The following is a 13904-nucleotide window of genomic DNA, read 5'->3' on the forward strand; positions in this document are numbered from 1 at the left end:
TGCTTTAGCTTCTCTTAGCTTCCTCTTCAGAGTCCTTTCAGGTTCAGGATCATCTTCAACAAGAATGTCCTTAACCTTGTTCTTGCTCATATGAAAAAGAAGAGAACAAAGAGAGTAGTGGAATCCTCTATGTCACAGTATAGAGATTCCTTTATGTGAGTAGATGAATAAAAGAATAAGAATGAAGAAAGAAGAAGAAGAATTCGAACACAGAGAGAGGGAGATGGTTCGAATTATTAGATGAGAAGTGTTAGTAAATAAATAAAATAAATAGAAAGAGATGAGAGAGAGTATTCGAATTTTTTTTAAGTAAAATAAAAGAAAAATATTTTTGTTTTTATTTTAATTATTTAGTTAGTGTTCGAAAATATTAAAAGAAATAAAATAAGATTAGAATTTAAAACAATTAGTTAATTAAATTTTTTTTTGAAGAATTGGTTAGTGCTTTTCGAAAATTAGAAGTGGAAAAGTAGTTAGGTGGTTTTGAAAAAGATACGAAATAGTAAACTTTTTAAAATTAAAACAAACAAGTCAAGTAGTTAGTTGAAAAAGATTTGAAAATAAATTTTGAACAGATACGAAGTTAGAAAAATATTTTGAAATTAAAATTTTAAAAAGATATGATTGAAATTTATTTTGAAAAAGAATTGAAAAATAAATTAAAAATATTTGTTTTTTTTTAAAATTAAATTTGATAACTTGACTAACAAGAAACTAAAAGATATGATTCTAGAACTTAAAGATTGAACTTTTCTTAACAAGAAAGTAACAAACTTGAAATTTTTGAATCAAAACATTAATTGTTAGTAAAGTTTTCGAAAATGTGAAATAAGAATAAGAAAAAGATTTTGAAAAATTTTAAGAATGAAATTCGAAAAAAATGAAAAAGTATTGATTTTGAAAAAGATTTGAAAAGATAAAGTTTTTAAATTGAAATTTTGGCTTGACTAACAAGAAACAACTAAATTTTAAAAATTTTTGACCAAGTCAACTCAAAATTTCGAAAATTATGAGAAGAATAAGGAAAAGATATTTTTTTGACTTTTGAAATTTTTAATGAGGAGAGAGAAAAATAACAAAATGAAACAAAACATAAAAATTTAAGATCAAAACAAATAATGCATGCAAGAACACTTTGAATGTCAAGATGAACACCAAGAACGCTTTGAAGATCATGATGAACATCAAGAATATATTTTTGAAAATTTTTAAGAAAAGAAAGACATGCAAGACACCAAACTTAAGAACTTTTGTACTAGGGACACTAACAATTTGAAAATGCACAAGAAAAACAAGAAAAAATACAAAACAAGAAAAATTACGGATCAAACAAGAAAAATCATCAAGAACAACTTGAAGATCAAAGAACATAATGCATGAAATTTCAAAAATTTTAAGAAAAATTAAAAACATGCAATTGACACCAAACTTAAAATTTGACACAAGACTCAAACAAGAAACACAAAAAAAATTTTTGGTTTTATGATTTTATGTTTTGTATTTTTTCGAAATTATTTTGGAAAAAGAAAATAAAAAAATTCAAAATTTTTAATAAGAATTCCAGGATTCATGCAATGTTAGTCTAAAGTTTCGGTCCAAAAGAATTAGACATGGCCAAATGGCCAGCCAAGCTTTAGCATAACAAATACAGACATGTCCTTTCTACAATGGAAAGTGGAAACCTCAGTCCAAAAGATTAGACATGGCTTAACAGCCAGCCAGGCTTCAACATATCTCATGAAGCTCTAGAATTCATTCTTAAAAACTATGAAGAACAATTTTTTTGAAATTTTTTTTTTCGAAAATAAAATAAAAAAAAGCTTAAACATAAAATAAAATTACCCAATCTAAGCAACAAGATAAACCGTCAGTTGTTCAAACTCGAACAATCCCCGGCAACGGCACCAAAAACTTGGTGCACAGAATTGCAATCACACCTTTGCAACTCCGGTACAACTAACCAGCAAGTGCTCTGGGTCATCCAAGTAATAAAACCTTGCGCGAGTAAGGATCGATCCCACGAAGATTGCCGGCTTGAAGCAAGATATGGTCATCCTGTAAATTTTAGTCAGGTGGATTCAAATGGTTATGAGGTTTTGATAATTAAAAGATAAATAAAATATAAAATAAAATAAAGATACTTAGGTAATTCATTGGTGGGAATTTCAGATAAGCGTTTGGAGATGCTTTGTTGCTTCTGAACCTCTGCTTTCCTATAGTTTTCATCCAATCATGCATGCTCCCTTCCATGGCAAGCTGTATGTTGGTGGATCACTGTTGTCAATGGCTACCATCCGTCCTCTCAATGAAAATGGTCAAAGTACGGTTTCTGTACGGCTAATCAACTATTGGATCTCTCGTCTCGGATGAAAAATACCAGGCACAGCTACCGCGCGGCTAATCATCTGTCGGTTCTCACTTGTGTCGGAATAGAATCTCTCTATCCTTTTGCACACTGTCACTGCGCCCAACAATCGTGAGTTTGAAGCTCGTCACAGTCATCCCGTCCCAGATCCTACTCGGAATACCACAGACAAGGTTTAGACTTTCCGGATCTCAGGAATGCTGCCAATTGGTTCTAGCCTCTACCACGAAGGTTCTAATCTCACAGATTCGAATGCTCTATTGTCAGGAAAGACAAGTAAAATCTGTGGATCAGAGACCCAAGATATTATACTCCAGCTGTCATCCAATGACTACATTGAACATCATGTAGACCGCTTGTGGTTGTCAGGCACGCGGATCTTGGCTAAGCGAGTAACGAAGATAGTGGTGATTGTCACGGGTCACCCCTTCATTCTGACTTAACTAAATTATGTACGAGAGTAATCTTGGAGAAGAAGTAAGCGTGGATTGAAAGAGAAACAATAGTACTTGCATTAATTCATGAAGAACAGCAGAGCTCCGCAACTTAATCTATGAGGTGTAGAAACTCCACCGTAGAAAATACATAAGAGAAAAAGGTCTAGGCATGGCAGTGTGGCCAGCCTCCAAAATGTGAAAAATGGCATAAGCTCAAAGTCCAAAGATACAAATACAATTAGAAATACTAGTATTTATACTAAACTAGTTACTAAGGATTACAGAAATTGAGTAACTAAGTGCAGAGAGTGCAGAAATCCACTTCAGGGGCCCACTTGGTGTGTGCTTGGGCTGAGCATTGAGCTTTACACATGCATAGGCCTTTTCTAGAGTTAAACTCCAGCTTGGATGCCAGTTTGGGCGTTTAACTCCAATTCTGGTGCCAGTTGCAGCGTTTTATGCCAGAAAAGGGTCTCTGGCTGGCGTTGAACGGAAGTTTGGGCCATCAAATCTCGGGCAAGGTATGGACTATTATATATTGCTAGAAAGCCCAAGATGTCTAATTTCCAAGACAAGTGAGATCGCGCCAATTGGGCTTCTGTAGCTCCAGAAAATCCACTTCGAGTGCAGGAGGGTCAGAATCCAACAGCAGCTGTAGTCCTTTCTCAGCCTCTGAATCAAACTTTTGCTCAGGTCCCTCAATTTCAGCCAGAAAATACCTGAAATTACAGAAAAACACACAAACTCATAGTAGAGTCCAGAAATGTGATTTTTGCATAAAAAGTAATAAAAATATAATAAAAAGTAACTAAAACATGCTAAAAACTACCTAAAAAAATGCCTAAAAGCGTATAAATTATCCGCTCATCACAACACCAAACTTAAATTGTTGCTTGTTCCCAAGCAACCAAAAATAAAATAAGATAAAAAGAAGAGAAAATACAATAAATTTCAAAAATATCAATGAAGATTAGTTTTAATTAGATGAGCGGGACTAGTAGCTTTTTGCCTCTGAACAGTTTTGGCATCTCACTTTATCCTTTGAAGTTCAGAATGATTGGCATCCATAGGAACTCAGAATTCAGATAGTGTTATTGATTCTCCTAGTTTAGTATGTTGATTCTTGAACATAGCTACTTTATGAGTCTTGGCCGTGACCCTAAGCATTTTGTTTCCAGTATTACCACCGGATACATAAATGCCACGAACACATAACTGGGTGAACCTTTTCAGATTGTGACTCAGCTTTGCTAGAGTCCCTAGTTAGAGGTGCCCAGAGTTCTTAAGCACACTCTTTTGGTTTGGATCATGACTTTAACTACTCAGTCCCAAGCTTTTCACTTGGACCTTCATGACACAAGCACATGGTTAGGGACAACTTGATTTAGCCGCTTAGGATAGGATTTTACTTTTCACTGCTTTTTCTTGCTTCAAGAATCAATTTTATGATTTTTTAGATTATCAATAACATTTCTCTTTTTTCATTATTCTTTCAAGAGCCAACAATTTTAACATTCATAAACTTCACTATAAAAAATATGCACTATTCAAGCATTCATTCAGAAAGCAAGAAGTATTGCCACCACATCAAAATGGTTAAACTAATGTCAAGATAAATTTTGAAATTATGCACTTCTTGTTCTTTTGCAAATAAAAACATTTTTCATTTAAGATAGGTGAGAGATTCATGGAATCATTCATAGCTTTAAGACATAGACTCTAAACACTAATGATCATGTAATAAAGACAAAAACATAGACAAAACATAAAGCATAAAAACCGAAAACAGAAAAGAAAATAAACAAGGAGATTAAAGAACGGGTCCACCTTAGTGATGGTGGCTTCTTCTTCCTCTTGAAGAACCAATGGAGTTTTTGAGCTCCTCTATGTCTCTGTCTTGCCTTTATTGCTCCTCTCTCATGGCCTTTTGGTCTTCTCTGATTTCATGGAGGATGATGGAATGCTCCACTCTTAGTTGCTCCATGTTGGAACTCAATTCTCCTAAAGAGGTATTGAGTTGCTCCCAATAGTTGTGTGGAGGAAAGTGTATCCCTTGAGGCATCTCATGGATTTCTTAATGAGGAATTTCCTCATGCTCTTATTGAGGTCCATGAGCGGGCTCTCTTGTTTGCTCCACAGGCTTTTTTGTGATGGGCTTTTGAGATGAATCTCTCCACCAAAGAGGAAGGCCCAAAAGGAAGGTTCCTAGGGGTTGGAAAAACAAGAATATCCCGACTGAAGGCTTTTCACATCAGAATAAAGGAGTTCTTGAAGTTGACACTTGATAAACCCCAATTTTGTGGTTTATATTGTGTAAAATTTGGGGGGTTTTGTTAATATTTCTCACACTTATTCACAAGAAATGCATGGTTTTGTGTTCTCTTCCTAATATTGATCCATGATGAAAAACATGCTTATTTTGCCTTAGAATTGATATGTTTTGATTCTCTTTTATTTCCTTTCAATGCTGTGATGTATTTGTTGAGTGATTTCAGGATTTATAGGACAAGAATGGCCTAGAAGAGAGAAAGAAAGCATGCACAAAAGGAACGAACATGAAGATTTGGATTTTGGGAACTTCCGCACCGACGCGCACGCGCACTTCACGCGCACGCGTGGATGAGGATAGTTGGAAGTGGCGCGCAAGGATGGACGCATCCGTGCAGATCAGAGAATTTCCACTGACGCGCACACGCACATGGCGCGCACGCATGGATCACAAAAGCAATCGGCGCGCACGCACGCACAGAAAGCTGCACGTGACCTCATTAAAGGAAATCGTGTCTGGCGATTTCTGAGGCTCATCAGGCCCAAATTCAAGCTGTTTCTGTATGGAAAAGACCCAAGGATGCTAGGGAGAAAGGGGGGGATCATTCATTTTACACTAAGACACAATTTTAGCTAGTTTTGGTTCTTTGTTCTTCTAGAGAGAGAAACCTTTGTTCCTCTCTAGATCTAGCTTTAATTTGATCTTCCATTGTTAAATTCTGAATTGGATCTTGTTAATTACTAGTTTTAATTATTTAATTTGAATTCTCTAGTATAATTTTGTTTAGATCTTATGATAGTTTTATGTTTCTTTGTTGTTTGTCATTTTATACCCATTTCATGAATCTTGTAGATCTTGATTTGTTATTGTTGCATTGATGACTTCCATGATTAATTATGTTGTTTGAGTGATTGTATGTTGATAATTGTTAGTGGGTACTTGTTAGTTCCAATTTAATTGCAATTTAATTAGATCTTTTATGAATGCGTACCATGTGTTTGATGAAATGTTTCCTTTGATTATGGAGTATTTCTCTTCACTCTTGGCCTAGGCTAATGGAATTGGGCAAGCTTGAGTCATTGGGTCTAATGGATTTGATGATTTGGGAACCCTTAGTGGTCAATTTGATAGCCATTGACACTAGCCTACTACCAAGTTAATTGGTAGTTAGGTTGGACCTTATGGGTTGATGTTGACCAAATCATTTAACATACTTTAAGTATAGAAGTAGACTTAATGAGTTTGGTTCCTCATAATTGTCAAGATATGGTTTTTAGACAAGGATAGTGACCTCAATTCCCATGCCTAGCCAAGAGTTGCTTTTATCATTCATATTTGAAAACCCAAAAATCTTGATTGCTTTATCTTAGTTGTAGTTACTTGTTTAGTTTAGAATAGAATTACTTTGGACGTTATTTTATGAGTTTGGAATTATTTACATTTTGCTCTAATCATTTGCATTAGTGATGAGCGGATAATTTATACGCTTTTTAGCATTGTTTTTACATAGTTTTCGGTATGATTTAGTTAGTTTTTAATATATTTTTATTAGCTTTTAAATAAAAATCATATTTCTGGACTTTACTATGAGTTTGTGTATTTTTTTGTGATTTCAGGTAATTTCTGGCTGAAATTGAGGGACTTGAGCAAAAATCAGATTCAGAGGTTGAAGAAGGACTGCAGATGCTGTTGGATTCTGACCTCCCTGTATTCAAAGTGGATTTTCTGGAGCTACAAAACTCCAAATGGCACGCTCTCAATTGTGTTAGAAATTATACATCCAGAGCTTTCCAGAAATATATAATAGTCCATACTTTGATTAAGGATAGACGATGTAAACTGGCGTTCAACGCCAGTTCCATGCTGCATTCTGGAGTCAAACGCCAGAAACAGGTTGCAAAGTGGAGTTAAACGCCAGAAACAGGTTACAAACTGACGTTCAACTCCAAGAAAGACCTCTACACGTGTAAAGCTCAATGCTCAGCCCAAGCACACACCAAGTGTGCCCCGGAAGTGGATTTCTGCATCATTTACTCATTTCTGTAAACTCTAGTAACTAGTTTAGTATAAATAGGACTTTTTACTATCTTCGGAGGAGATCTTTGATTAGTTTTATGCTATCTTAGAATTTCATGGGGGCTGGCCATTCGGCCATGCCTGGACCATTATCACTTATGTATTTTCAAACGGTAGAGTTTCTACAGACCATAGATTAAGGTGTGGAGCTCTGCTGTTCCTCATGAATTAATACAAAGTACTACTGTTTTTCTATTCAATTCAAGCTTATTCCTTCTCTAAGATATCCATTCGCACCCAAGAACATGATGAATGTGATGATTATGTGACGCTCATCATCATTCTCACTTATGAACGCGTGCCTGACAAACACTTCCGTTCTACATGCAAACAAGCTAGAATGAATATCTCTTAGATATCTAATACAGAGGACCGAGTCCGAGATATTAGAATCTTCGTGGTATAATTTAGAACCTATGGATGACCATTCTGGAGATCTGGAAAGTCTAAACCTTGTCTGTGGTATTCCGAGTAGGATCTGGGAAGGGATGGCTGTGACGAGCTTCAAACTCGCGAGTGCTGGGCGTAGTGACAGACGCAAAAGGATAGTAAATCCTATTCCAGTATGATCGAGAACTGACAGATGATTAGCCATGCAGTGATAGCGCATTGGACCATTTTCACAGAGAGGATGGGATGTAGCCATTGACAACGGTGATGCCCTACATAAAGCTTGCCATGGAAAGGAGTAGGAATGATTGGATGAAGACAGCAGGAAAGCAGAGGTTCAGAGGAACGAAAGCATCTCTATATGCTTATCTGAAATTCTCACCAATGAATTACATAAGTATCTCTATCCTAGTTTATGTTTTATTTATCTTTTAATTATTAAAACTCTATATCATTTGAATCCGCCTGACTGAGGTTTACAAGGTGACCATAGCTTGCTTCAAGCCGACAATCTTCGTAGGATCGACCCTTACCCACGTAAGGTTTATTACTTGGACGACCCAGTGCACTTGCTGGTTAGTTGTGCGAAGTTGTGACAAAGAATTAAATTATGAACGTGCGTATAAAGTTTTCAGCGCTGTTACCAAGGAATGGAACCGTCACGATTTCCGCGCACCAAGTTTTTGGCGCCGTTGCTGGGGATTGTTCGAGTTTGGACAACTGACAGTTTATCTTGTTGCTCAGATTAGGTAATTTTATTTTAATTTAAAGATTTTTATTTCTTATTTTCGAAAAAAAATCCAAAAAAAAAGTTTAATAAAATAATAAAACCAAAAATATTTTGTGTTTCTTGTTTGAGTCTAGAGTCAAGTTTTAAGTTTGGTGTATATTGCATCTTTTTAATTTTCTAAAAATTATTTTCGAAAATTTCATGCATTGCTTTCTTCATGATCTTCAAGTTGTTCTTGGCCAGTCTTCTTGTTTGATCTTCATATTTTCTTGTTTTGTGTCTTTTCTTGTTTTTCATATACATTTTCAATTTGTTAATGTCTAAAGAATAAAAAATCTTTAAGTTTGGTGTCTTGCATGTTTTTCTTTTCTTCAAAATTTTCAAAAATAAGTTCTTGGTGTTCATCTTCACATTCATAGTGTTCTTGCATGCATCATGTGTTTTGATCCAAAATTTTCATGCATTGAGTCTTTTTGATGTTTTTCTCTTTCATCATTAAAAATTCAAAAAAATCAAAAAAATATCTTTCCCTTTTTCTTCTCATCAAATACGAAAATTTGAGTTGACTTTTTCAAAAATTTTTAAAATCTTGTTATTTCTTATGAGTCAAATCAAATTTTCTATTTAAAAATTCTATCTTTTTCAAATCTTTTTCAAAAATCAAATCTTTTTTCCTTTTAATATTTTCGAATTTCTTTTTAAAATTTTTCGAAATCTTTTTCATTTTTCTTTTAATATTTTCGAAAATATTCAAATTAATTTTCAAAATCTTTTTCTTATTTTATTTTATAATTTTCGAAATTACTACTAGCATTTAATGTTTTGATTCAAAAATTTTTTTCAAGTTGTTACTTGCCTATTAAGAAATGTTCAATCTTTAAATTTTAAAATCATATCTTTTAGTTTCTTATTAGTCAAGTAATCAACTTTAACTTCAAAAATCAAATCTGTTTAATTTTCTTTTCAAATCTTTTTCAAATTAAATTTTTCAATCATATCTTTCAATCATATCTTTTTCAAAATCAATTTCAAAATCTTTTCTAACCTTTTATCTTTTTAAATTGATTTTTAAATCTTTTTTCAATCAATCCTATCTTTTTGTTTCAGTCATATCTTTTTCAAAACTACCTAACTAATTCTCTCTAATTTTCGAAAATCACCTTCCTCTTTTTCAAAATTCCTTTTTAATTAACTAATTATTTTAATTTTTAATTTTAATTTTATTTCTTTTCTAATTTTCTAATTTTATTTTAATTTCAAATTAAAAACAAAAATATTTTTATTTTAATTTATTTAATTTTTAAAAATTCTTCTCTCTCTCACCTCCTTCTAATTATTTATTTATTTACTAACACTCCTCTTCATCTAAGAATTCGAACCTACTCCTCACCCTTGTGTTTGGATTCTCCATCTTCTATTCATATCTTCTTCTACTTACATAAAGGAATCTCTATACTGTGACATAGAGGTTCCATATTTTCTTTTCTGTTTTCTTTTTTTTCATATGAGCAGGAACAAGGATAAGAACATTCTTGTTGAAGCTGATCCTGAACCTGAAAGGACTCTGAAGAGGAAGCTAAAGGAAGCTAAAGCACAACTCTCTGGAGAAAATCTGACTGAAAATTTCGAAAAAGAAGGAGACATGGCCGAAAATAATAACAATGCAAGGAAGATGCTTGGTGACTTTACTGCACCAAATTCCAATTTACATGGAAGAAGCATCTCAATCCCTGCCATTGGAGCAAACAATTTTGAGCTTAAACCTCAATTAGTTTCTCTGATGCAACAGAACTGCAAGTTTCATGGACTTCCATCTGAAGACCCTTTTCAGTTCTTAACTGAATTCTTGCAGATCTGTGATACTGTTAAGACCAATGGGGTTGATCCCGAGGTCTACAGGCTTATGGTTTTCCCGTTTGCTGTAAGAGAAGAGCTAGAGTATGGTTGGACTCTCAACCTAAAGATAGCCTGAACTCTTGGGACAAGCTGGTCACGGCTTTCTTAGCCAAGTTCTTTCCTCCTCAAAAGCTTAGTAAGCTTAGAGTGGATGTTCAAACCTTCAGACAGAAGGAAGGTGAATCCCTCTATGAAGCTTGGGAGAGATACAAGGAACTGACCAAAAAGTGTCCTTCTGACATGCTTTCAGAATGGACCATCCTGGATATATTCTATGATGGTCTGTCTGAGCTATCAAAGATGTCATTGGACCATTCTGCAGGTGGATCCATCCACCTAAAGAAAACGTCTACAGAAACTCAAGAACTCATTGACATGGTTGTAAATAACCAGTTCATGTACACTTCTGAAAGGAATCCTGTGAATAATGGGACGCCTATGAGGAAGGGAGTTCTTGAAATTGATACTCTGAATGCCATAAGCAGAACACATATGATGCGGTCGCATGACTGACGCGACCGCGTGACAAGGAAAACTCCGAATGACGCGACCGCATGACCCACGCGGACGCGTGACAGAGGCCACGCACCAGAAATTGCAGAAAATGCTCCCAGCGAATTCTGAAGCCCTTTTTGGCCCAAATCCAAGTCCAGAAGGCATAGACCAAAGGTTATGAAGTGGGGGGAATGCATCCATTCAGAGACACCACTTTAGTTTAGTTTTCATGATTTAGATTTAGTTTAGAGAGAGGTTCTCTCCTCTCTCTTCTCTCTTAGGATTAGGATTTAGGATTTCTCTTAGTTTTAGGAGTGACTCTCGATCCCAGGTTCAATATTCCTTTTTATTTAATTTTGCAATTTGATTTATGAATTCTTCCATGTTACAGATTACTCTTTTGAATTAATGTTATTTGAGGTATTTCAGTTTAATATTGCTTTCTTTTATTTACATTATTGTTATTCCCATCTGAAGACATTTTTATTCCAGTAGATTTACTTTCCTCCTTTTGGTCTTGGTTAAGAAATCCGTAACTCAGGAGTTATCAAACTCAAACATGAATGATAATTGTTATCTCCTTGAGAAGACGACCCGAGGTTTGAATACTTCGGTTATCAATTTATTTAGGGGTTTGTTACTTGTGACAACCAAAACGTTTGTACGAAGGGATTTCTATTGGTTCAGAGACTATATCTACAATGCGACTGTTTTTATGAAATTCTTTACCACCATAAAATCCCAACGTCAAAATGGCGCCATTGCCGGGGAACTGCAATCGTGTGCCTTATTATTGGTTATTGTAAATATTTTTCTTTTACTTGTTTATTTGCTTTTATTTTTCCCCTCTTTATTTCTTTTTAGCTACTATGAATTCTCACCCCTTTCGCTTTGAGTTTGGTTCTAATGTTATTAAAAGGAATGGAAGTTATAACAGGAACATGCATCAAGGTCAGAGCAATCAAAGATGGATGGAGCCAAGAGGATCTGATCAACCCTTTAGGCAACAACACCCTCACAGATATCATGGACAAAGACTATTTTACAATGCATACCAAGCAAATAGACATGGTGGACAACCTTGTAATTACCAACAAACCCCACCCTGTACTTATAGACCATCCTCTCATCATAACTCCAAACCACCACACTCACAAGCTCCTTTTCACCATTCACCACCGTATGATCCTCATTTACCCCAGTTCCAATCCAATCACTCCCAAACACCACCACTTCCCCCTGTGCCATATCCAAATCTATCACCCCAAGAATCAGAGATTCGCCTCAAGGAAACAGTAAATCGACTTCAAACAACCCTTCATCAACTGGAGCAAGCAGTAAGTCAATTATCTTCTAGACGTTCGAACATTCAAGGACATCCCACAGCCCCATGTGGACAATCTAATGAAGAGCGTAGCATGAAAGAGATACTAGAAACTCCAGTAGATAAGACAGAGCATGGTTTCGTACTGGAACAAGTAGAGGAAGCTGTCATTATTGAAGAAGAAGAGTTGGTTGAAGACTTAGGAGACGCTGAACCTCTATGGGAATCCAAAGTTGTGGAGCATTCTGTCAAGGATGTTACAGTTGATGCTAAGGAGGATTGTGCGCAATCCCCAGAGCAAGTCTTTCATGAAGAACTAGACAGAATAACCCAAGAAGCAGATTTCCTTGATGATGATAGTCACAAGTCAAGTTCTCCTAGTAATGAGCTTGCATCCGCAAGTGAATTCTCTGAGATCGAAGAATCTTCCCCAAGTGAATACGAAGATGATATGGAGGTAGATTTCTCTCAACCTCCAGTCTATGACTTAAGTGATGAGGAAGACATATATGGCTTTGATCAGGACATGGATACATTTAAAGAATCTTGCAAGGAAGTGGAGAATTTCATAGAAGAGCACAAGGGAGTAGAACTCACAGAACCACTGGAACTACCTATCCCAAGGCCATTACCACCCAATACAAGCTTTAAGTGGGTACAATCCTTAACCTTTAACTGTGTTTTTTCACTTGAATATGGTTTGCTTGAAACAGATGGCCAGCTTAGAGCTCTCTGCGGCTTTAAGAGTAAGCGGGAAATGGCTCGTACTCAGAGCTGGTGCACAAGGTTCAATAAGGTTCCACGCTTCAACTTAAAGTGCACGGATTGGCATCATGATCAATCAGATGGATCTCGAAAAACGTTTGGTTATCCTGGTGAGAATCTAATCTCTAAACCGCCCGGATGGAAAAGTATAGATCAAGACGAAGGCGGATTCAAAAGCAAAATTTGGGATCCTAGAATCTATGCTGACATTCATCACCCCAGGAGCCTGACGATCTATTTGAAGCTGCTCAGAAGCTTCACATGCCTAGTTTAGGACCCCGGAGGCTATTGGCATTCCAAGCATTGGTGGAGATTTCTGGATGAATTTAAGCATAAGCCGCCATGACAGGAAGCTCATCCAACGTCCAACTTAAGGACTTTAACTAAAAGTGCTAGGTGGGAGACAACCCACCATGGTATGATCGTTCCTTCTTCAACTTTTATTTAGTTTTATTTTCTTTCAAGTTTTATTTTATTTTATTATATTGAACCTGGAGTTTTGCATCACATTCATATTTGCATTCTGCATACTGCATAAAAAAAGGGGGTGTTCCAATCGATCGCATCCCTCATGCGATCGCGTCAAATTGCGAAAAACACTACCCACGCGATCGCGTCATTCACGCGGCCGCGTGACCTGGTGATCGGCGTAAACATCCAACGTCCAGAAAGTTAGGCTGGAATCGTGCGGCCATTGTGCGTTTCGCACAATTGACCCACGCGATCGCGTCACTCACGCGATCGCGTCACATGCACAATACCAATCCCACGCGACCGCGTGAGCGACGCGATCGCATCGCATAGAATTACACAACACCCCAAAAGGAGACAGAGAGTTGCGCTAAAACGATGCTGGAATTGTGCGTTTCGCACAAATGCCAGCGACGCGATCGCATGCCCCAGGCAATTGCGTCATTCACTCTTTTTGCCCTCATGCGATCGCGTCAACCACCTTTTCGCCCCAACCACGCGATTGCGTGCCCCACGCGATCACGTGGATTCAAATTATAACCCCCCAGTCACGCGAACTGTATCAGTCGCGCCCCCCAAACCCTTCCACTCCCTCTCTTCTTCTCCAACCCCCAACCACCACCCAGCCACCATCACTGCCACCGCCAGACGCCGCCGACCACCCAGACCCCGCCGCCACCCACCCC

This window comes from Arachis ipaensis, chromosome B01 (genome assembly GCF_000816755.2).
Source record: "Arachis ipaensis cultivar K30076 chromosome B01, Araip1.1, whole genome shotgun sequence".
NCBI classification, from domain to species: domain Eukaryota; kingdom Viridiplantae; phylum Streptophyta; class Magnoliopsida; order Fabales; family Fabaceae; genus Arachis; species Arachis ipaensis.